Genomic DNA, 9,483 nt, shown 5'->3' on the forward strand with positions numbered 1-9,483 from the left:
TGGCACTCAGGTTAACATGGCGCTCCATGCTGTCACATAATCAGTCAATGGAAACGAAAGGAGGGTCATATCGTATCTGAAGATTATGCCTTTGTTAAATGTTTTGGAGGAACAAAGAATGTTGTTTTATGATCTTAGTTCAAATGTAGCGTTGGGAGGGTGATGCCCCAGGGGAGACTGGTGATTGGCCAGAAGAGGGGAGTCACTCCTCTTTTTGCATTGTTTATAAATAGGGGGTAAACGATGAGACGGCAGAACGGCCATATCAATCTGGGGAGCCGTTCTCCGGACATCGCGAGTCTGTATCTATGCTGTACACTCGTGATTTTAATAAAAGCCTCTAACACGATGCAGCATAGCGGACTTTTTGTTGACAGCAATAATTGCCACCATTCCTCATATACGACATAATGGCGCCCAACGTGGGGCTGGGTTTGCGTCTCCTCTGTGTTTCAGTCAACCGCCAGGCTAACTCTCTCTCTGAAGCATGGAAAAGGGTGAGTGTTCTTACCGCTTCGGAGGTTGTTAGATTGGATATGACTTGTGTACACTGAGGGGATGTTCCATTATGACCTGGCCTCGGTGGCGTTGTTGCTGGTCGACTGGAGTCTGCTAAAATTTATTCCATCAAAAACGGCAGTTAATTGGAATGTAGAGCATTAAACGGTAGGATTTAAGTATTGAAAGTGTATGGTCCATTGGTAACGGGTGACAATGGTTGGTAAATTCAGATATGCGCATTCTTTAGGGCACTGGACCGCTTGAAGACCCCGAGGGGGCCATTTTAGATAATGGGCTGGCAAACCCGTGTGTACGTTAGAAGGTATATTCGGTGAGTTTTTGAAGAGAACTCGGGTTGGTGGAATTTATCTGATTGTGATCCGGATTTGACTCTCATTCGACGGGGTGTTTGATTAGGTCTGATTTCTCGGTGTAATTGTCATTAATTCTCGGCAACAAAAACGGTAGGAGAAATAGGTTTAAAATAATTAGGCCAGTGCAGGGTGGGGGATTGTGTAGTAAGCCGCAGTTAGCTAGAGGCTAATGCTAATGTCAATGCTAAATGGGAGTGTGTTTCATGCTACATGGTACATCGTGGCTAGAGGCTAAAGGCTAATTGTGTTGCGTGCTGCATGCTAACGTATCCTTAGAGATTCCATTGCGATGGATTAAAGTCTCTTAAACTTGTCACTGTCTGTAAGTCAGGTTGTATGTTTTGTGAGCGCTGTTAAATGTTGGTTGACTAGGAGGGGAACGAAAGGTACAGCTGGACTGTTATCCATTTAGTGGAGGTGAAAACGGGTTTTTGAATGGATGTGCGCATGCGTTTAATTTTGCGACACTACACTACAGAAAGGGGAGTTTATGGCACGAGATTAGGGAACGTTTTGTTTTACGGCACTAAACGACACCACGAGGGGATGCTAAAACTCAAGCATGAGGTTAAAATGATATTTGCGCATGCGTGGGATTCTGCAAAACAACACATTGGTTAAACTGCAGGGGGAGACAGAGGAACACAGACGACGGAACAAATACGCATAAAGAGATTTTAACACGAATCTTATAAGTTTAAACGGCGGTGGGTTAAGATGAAACTTGTTTTGGGACCTATTGAATTTATAAATTAGATATATGGTAGCGGATTATAATAAATTGAATTAAATAATTAAAAGACGGATTAAAATAACAAATGTTTTTGAGCGATCTATTTAGTTCTGAGTTTAGTCTTAGAGTGAATAATGTAGAACGAACGAATATTGGATGGTTGGAAATACTCAGTGATTGCATTAACTGCTGAAATCGTGTGTGTTTCTATGTTTTTGTGAAATATGAGAGGAACATGGAACGAGAGGAGAGAGAGAGAAGGGGCTGACGGGTGCGTCACGTGACAAGGTGTGACGAGGCAGACGAGAGGATCGGATCAGGCTAGTACACAAAATCATCCTAACAAGATATGTGATGTTATGACAATTTTACATAGGCTTGGCAAATACTATTTCATAAAAAATTGTATTTTGGTGGCTCTGTGTATCACTGGGGTTTGATTACAGATGTGTTGGGAATCAAGGATGGATTGAGGATTCTTCTGTAAATTTATGATAATTAGGGGTTAGAGCAAGGGGTTAAAGGCTTTGTTTATGGGTATTTTAGTCTGAAGATGACTAACTTGCATTTACTTGCAGTTGAGGGGTTGTGGTAATATAGCCACCACTAATGGATAAGTTGGTGACATAGGATATAGGAATAAAAATTGGGTTTAATTATTCAGGATTTATTTGGAGTTGTTAGGGTTATATTAATAATTTAAGGGGGTAAGCCTTAGGCTATACAGTCTAGAATAACATAGTTCACAATAAAGGAATTTAAAAGGCTTGATATAGGGGAAAATTGATTAAAATAGTCATTTTTTAATCAAAGTAGGGTTAGGTAGTGTTAGGAGAGACTAATGGCAGAAGTTAGTACACCTTTCTCACACATGGATTCAGCAGAAAGACATCATCCAGCAGGGTGATTATGGCATCAGAGATGAAGACGAATACGAGCAGAAACGACGATGAAGATGAATTCAAAACTCCAGAAGGAAGGAAAACCGGGATGTCTGGGAACTTAAGGAGATGAGGATGATGAACATGAGAGTGATTGAGAGAGGTCATGCATGGGTGGATATGACTCTGTGATCAGAAGGAAGTGGCAAGAGAGGAAAGAAGGGTACACGAGATTTGATCTCTGATGGAAGTTGAAGATGAAGAAAGCGATGAAGATTTGGAGATTAAAGGTGCTTCATTTTCAAGAGGAGTTTGTCCTACAAGGACTGGCACAGAAGAAAAGTAAGAAGATGATGGAAGATGATATTTCGAGGACAGAACTTAGAACTAAGGTTGAAGAATACTGATATGTCAACGACGAGAAGGAACAGGACTAAGAAAACTGCTGAGAGGATCCCAAGAATTGGAGAAGAAGAAACTCTGAAAACTCAATCATACAACGGGTGGAGAAGATAAGTTTTGGTTATGAAGAATCAGAGTGAACCAAATCAACAATCACTGTTACAGCTTTAACTGAACAATATCCAATGCAATTGTACCAGTCAAGGGGGGTACCAGTTGATTCATATCCAAAGCCAGTTTCTGGACAGACACATAATGGCACCTGTTAGTGTCTAGAAGATCCGGAAGGGGGGTGCATTGCTGAGAGCCTCGATTAGAGGAGAAGAGAAAATAGCTAACAGTTGAAACAACCGGCCATTAGAAGTGATAGTGAATAGGGGAAAAACTTATTTGGGTTTAGGCCTAAAGAGGTTAAACATCTCACTATGTAAAATTAATTAGGGTAGGATAGGGGTTTGATGTAGTAAAACAGTTTAATTACTCTTAGGGAATCAATTGAGCTCTGCTATAAAAGTCAAAGAGGAAGTAAAAGAGACATACTAATATTAGGACAATATACCTATGGCATTGTTGGGAAAGAGATGCATGGTGTAAATTGAAGTGTACAATAAGATGTACACTAGACGACTGACTGTCTGGTAGAATATTTTAAAAAGTAGGGTTTTTGGGAATCATTTGCTTAAAAAGATAATATCATAGGAAGGATGATAATTTATTAGATTGCCTATTGGACAATCTGTTTGGGAAAATAAACTTAATAGGGTGACTGTTATTCGGGGTTACATTCTTACACAAAGAGATTTGAGGCTAGGCTAAAGGAGGTTTAATCATTTGCCAAGTCTGTGTGTAATGAGTCAGAAGCAGGTGGGGAACTTTCCCAATCACATATTCTACAAATTTGGTGGTAAGGGATTTTGTGAAAATTAGGGGAAAAAGTTAAATGTTATGAGAGAAAAGATTAGATTAAAATAAGTTAGGAGTAGATTAGGGTTGAAGGAACTCTGAGACAGTAAGCTAAGTTTTAAAGTTAGTAGTAAGAGAGAGAGAGAACAATGGGGAATGACACTGTAGAGTAGGAAGATCAAGGTAATTATAGGGGTATTTTGTGTAATCAAAAGTTTGAAAGTCAGGGATTTAGAGATAGGACTGAGATTTGGGGAAAACTAGGAGTAAATAAGGACATTAACACTTCAGTCTATTAGAACAACAGGGAGAAGCAATTTAACTCTTTCAACATGGATAGTTATTAAAGTCATAAATATATTGCATTTGATTATAAGGGAACCAATACAGCACCAATTTTAGGGGGAAAATACTTATTAGGGTTTAGGATGGGGACGTTTCTCCCATATGGAGAGATAATTATGGAGAATAAGTATTGTTATCAGGACCAGGAGTAAAAGGAGGTATAGTTTAGAAGAGGGTTAGGAGTGACTGTTCACTTATTTGGCGTAAGGTTACAGAGAAAGGTCAGGGAGAATATATGTGTACTTATCTAGTGCAAGCATTAGAAGTTGTTCCGGTTAGGAATTATTGGTTAAAGGGCTATGTAATTCATAAAGTGATGCCTATAATGGAAGATTTGAAATCTGTTGAAGCTTCCGCAGTCACCAAGGGAGTTCAGGAAGTGTAGATTATAGTAGTCACTCCAACAGTAGATAATACACAGAGGATAATGGGAACTTTTGCACTAGAAGTAATTAGGGTTGATACAGCAACTAAATCAACTACTTTAATGGTAACTTTGGAAGGGATTAATGATACGATGTAGGGAGTATGGCATCGACAACAACTGTTCTGAAATTAAAGGGGGTGGCAAGAAGGACTCAGGGGTTTATGTTACGGATGGAGAGTGCTGTCAATGATAGTACGAATAGGGTTAAAATAGGAGAACAGAGAGTAGTAGAGAGAATATAGATTCATCATGAAAGGACAGGATGAGATCTTTGATTTTAATGACAGACGGGGAGAGGTATCTGGTCAGTGCCGCTCGTTCTTCTGTTGTGGAAATTAGAGATAGATTAACTCATTCTGTAAGATCAGTGAGGAATCTTGAAGGTCCATGTCTGTTGAGAATTCCATCCCAAACATGTTGGACGGTTGCGCAGCCTCTATCAGGTATGGGTCAGTCTTATGCTTTGTCATGACTGAGGTATTGGCAACAGTCATTGACAGATAAAATAATGTAGTTGTCAGAACAGTGGTTTAAGCCTAGGGTTAGGTGGAATTGGGTTAAGTGAATTAATATGGGAATTGTTAAATGGGAAAAGAATATCAGGTAACAATGGAATCCTGAAGTATTCAGGTGAAATATTGAGGGATAAAAGTTGTTTTTGTTCTAATAAAACATATGAGGTAAAGGGTGTGTTTATGGGAAGATCAGATTGGGATGTTAGATGATAATGTTGGATAAGCATGAACATAAGGTTAGAGATGACAAATATAATGTAATTTTTTATATATCAGGTAGTAAGAAGAGCAGGACTTTGATGGTTAAAAGATTAGCTTTTGACTGACAATGTGACTATGGGAATTTTAGAGATATTTGGTGGGTTTGTGATGATAGAGTATATTCTTACCCTATGGGGGATAGGATGTTGTTACAGGTCAACGTTTAAGCTTCCATATGAGGTTTTTACCATTAAAAGAGGAGTGGTACCAACACAGAAATCTGAAGCTAGGGTTGAAAATGGGGTGAAAAGAGACATGGCTACATGTCATAGTCTTCAAGCCTATCATTGAAGGGTAAGTCTAAGGGAGGAGGGGGGACTTTATTCATGGTATGGTGTAACATTTGGGAAGATCATATTGATAAATATTAGTTATACTTTGAGTCCAGATAGTTCAGATAAGATCACTGGGGTTATAGATGCATTATAAGAGATGTGTTTGGGAGATCTGAGAAGATTTGGTTACAAGATCAATTAGGCCAGTAGGGGCAGTGATGGGTCAGATTTTAGTTTCAGCTTTGATAACACTGTGATGTTTGTAATTTGTTACTGATCTTTGAGAAAGTTATGATATTGAGATAGGTTGGAGAGTGATTCCTGGAGACAACACTCAGATGCCGGTGTTGACTGTTCCTGATCTGGATAAAGATGGATGGACTACTGATGGATAAATATCATTTTTTTTTTATGGGTTGATTATTTTTCAAATTTTTTTTTTTCAATAGTAGGGTGATGTTGGTATGATTTATGAATCAAGGGGGGGATAGGTTAATGTGATTCATACATCATTTATAGGTCATTTTTATATTCTTAAATTGATGTTGAGGTTTAATTTGAAAATGTTGTTTTGCAAAAGATACTGTTTGGTCTTTTATTTTCTTCCAGAAGCATTTGGGAGAACATGTGGAGATTGAAATATGAAGGGACAATATGAAGGGACAATATGACTGGAGGAGATGAAACAAGGAGGGTGTGGAAAGGTTCCGATTCCATCATCAACGATGCAGTGGAAGTCGAGACTACGGAGGAGACTACGGAGGTCGAGACTACGGAGGAGAGGAAGTGTAGTGGACTACATTCCAGTGTCTGCAATGAAATATAGACATATTTGATGTGTAATACATAATTGTGTCATATTCTTAGGTATTGATTTTGGTAGAATGATGTTTGATGTTATTGACTACATGTAAGGATCTTAGATGTTTTTGTTTATTTCGGTGAATGTTTAGGGACAGAGAGGCTAGGAAGGGAGAGTTTCATTGTCCGGTCCTATGGGTTGACCAGCCGTACAATGGATGTTTATGGATAGGATTTTGTTTGCAGGGCCTTACATGTGTATTTAGTTGCATCATAGTTTCAAAATGCATTTACATGGTTTATGAGGTTATCTGGAGTACCGGCGGTGGTTGCCTGGGGCAGAGGGACCGTGAGAGAATTTTACTGTCTTGATTGATGGATGGATTTGGAACAAAGGTTGCCGGACAGGTTTTTCGCTCTCACACTCCATAAAGATTTATTCATAATTCATAGTAATGTGTTCACACTTCATGAACAGTTTGTTCATAATTCATAGTAATGTGTTAACATTTCATCAACAGTTATTCATATTTCATAAGAAAGGTATTTACACTCTAGAGGAGAATGTGTTTGGTTTAATGTTAAAGATACTCAATAAGATAAATGGTTAATAGTCATAATCTTATTCTGTTTGTTTTCGAGACGTTTATTTCGTCTCGAAAGGGGGGAATATCGTATCTGAAGATTATGCCTTTGTTAAATGTTTTGGAGGAACAAAGAATGTTGTTTTATGATCTTAGTTCAAATGTAGCGTTGGGAGGGTGATGCCCCAGGGGAGACTGGTGATTGGCCAGAAGAGGGGAGTCACTCCTCTTTTTGCATTGTTTATAAATAGGGGGTAAACGATGAGACGGCAGAACGGCCATATCAATCTGGGGAGCCGTTCTCCGGACATCGCGAGTCTGTATCTATGCTGTACACTCGTGATTTTAATAAAAGCCTCTAACACGATGCAGCATAGCGGACTTTTTGTTGACAGCAATAATTGCCACCATTCCTCATATACGACAGTCACCCTCTAGGTTTTATTACTCTGTGCTCCCAATGCATATAGAAATATTGTTGGACTCCTTTGCGGAGTGAAGATATCAGAGAAAGAAAATGTACTTTATTTAGGATGACCCCTATACTTCAGAGCCAGTGTGTGTTGAACAGAACGTCTTCATGTGTGTGTCCACAGGCAGCTGATCTTGATCATCGAGTTGTACAGCCACTATGACGTGTATAACTACCTCAGACAAATAGCACTGACCCTCTGCTCAGACAAAGTGTCGGAGGTCCGGTGGATCTCTTACAAGCTGGTAGGCATGCCGTTTGTACTTGAAAAAATGTGTTGTTGAATGATGTAACAAAGTTTTTTTTTTTTTTTTATTATAAATTTTTAACATTTTCACGTACTCAGATTGTCCTGAATGATATGACGTTTGTGCGCACGTCTGTATTGTGACAAACTTCTGTGGAAGTGTACAGTCATCTCATCTTCATGCAGTGACCTGCTTTTCTGAAGAATGGGAAGCACCCAAATATTGTGTCGCAAATGGCACCCTGTTCCTTATATAGTGTTCTAACTTGTTCTCAACTGGCTTACCTGGTTAAATAATGGTGCTGAGCAATTAGTGCTTTTTGAGGTCGGTTCCATTCTTTAAAAACATAATCAAAGTTTTTGATTTTGGTTTCGATAATTGCACTTTTTTAAAAATGTATTATGAAATAATTCAACATTCAATTGCCAAAACATTGTAAATATTCCATTGTCTGTTTCAGGTCCACATTGGGTTGACATCAATAGGAAATTACTATGAAATAATAACATATTTCATTATTGTATATTACTTAGTTTTTATTTGATGACTTCATTATTTTTCATTCCTTAAAGTCATCATCTCATCTCTGCTCAGGCAGTACCAGCCAGCCAGCCAGCCAGACAACCATCTAGCGTTATCTCTATGCTCCGTCATACTGTACTGTCTTTGAGTCATCCTATTTAGCTAGGCTAGTGGCTAGCTGGTAGCTGCCTAAGTATGCTGCAGGCTGTCTGACAATATCATTTGACTAGCTCTTCAAAGTAGATGCGGCATACTTTCAAGACTGCTTATTACCAACTACTACAACTACCAATCGGGTAGAGCTACCTCACCAACTGTCTCTATCCTTCTCTCAATGGATTATGGTCATTGTATTTTATTACCACGTTTATGACGCGGCACTAGGTTGAATATTTGCTTAATGAAAACTACAACTCCCTTCAGCCCAGCATCCCACATACACTATATATACAAAAGTATGTGGACATCCCTTCAAATTCGTCCATTTGGCTATTTCTGACGGGTGTATAAAATCGAGCACACAGCCATGCAATCTCCATAGACAAACATTGGCAGTAGAATGGCCTTACTGAAGAGCTCAGTGACTTTCAAAGTGGCACCGTCATAGGATGCCACCTTTCCAACAAGTCAGTTTGTCCCGGTCAACTGTAAGTGCTGTTATTGTGAAGTGGAAATGTCTAGGAGCAACAACGGCTCAGCCGCGAAGTGGTATGCCACACAAGCTCATAGAACGGGACCGCCGAGTGCTGAAGCGCGTAGCGCATAAAAATCGTCTGTCCTCGGTTGCAACACTCACTACTGAGTTCCAAACTGCCTCTGGAAGCAAAGAACGCACAAGAACTGTTCATCGGGAGCTTCATGAAATGGGTTTCCATGGCCGAGTAGCTGCACACAAGCCTAAGATCACCATGCGCAATGCCAAGAGTCGGCTGAAATGGTGTAAAGGTCGCCGCCATTGGACTCTGGAACAGTGGAAACGCATTCTCTGGAGTGATGAATCACACTTCACCATCTGGCAGTCCGACGGACAAATCTGGGTTTAGCGGATGCCAGGAGAATGCTACCTGCCCGAATGCATAGTGTCAACTGTAAAGTTTGGTGGCTGAGATCAAATGTTCTGGGGCTGTTTTTCATGGTTCGGGCTAGGCCCCTTAGTTCCAGTGAAGGGAAATCTTAACGCTACAGCATACAATGACATTCTAGACGATTCTGTGCTTCCAACTTTGTGACAACAGTTTG

This window comes from Coregonus lavaretus (assembly GCF_964263955.1).
Source record: "Coregonus lavaretus genome assembly, contig: HAP1_SCAFFOLD_1266, whole genome shotgun sequence".
NCBI lineage: Eukaryota > Metazoa > Chordata > Actinopteri > Salmoniformes > Salmonidae > Coregonus > Coregonus lavaretus.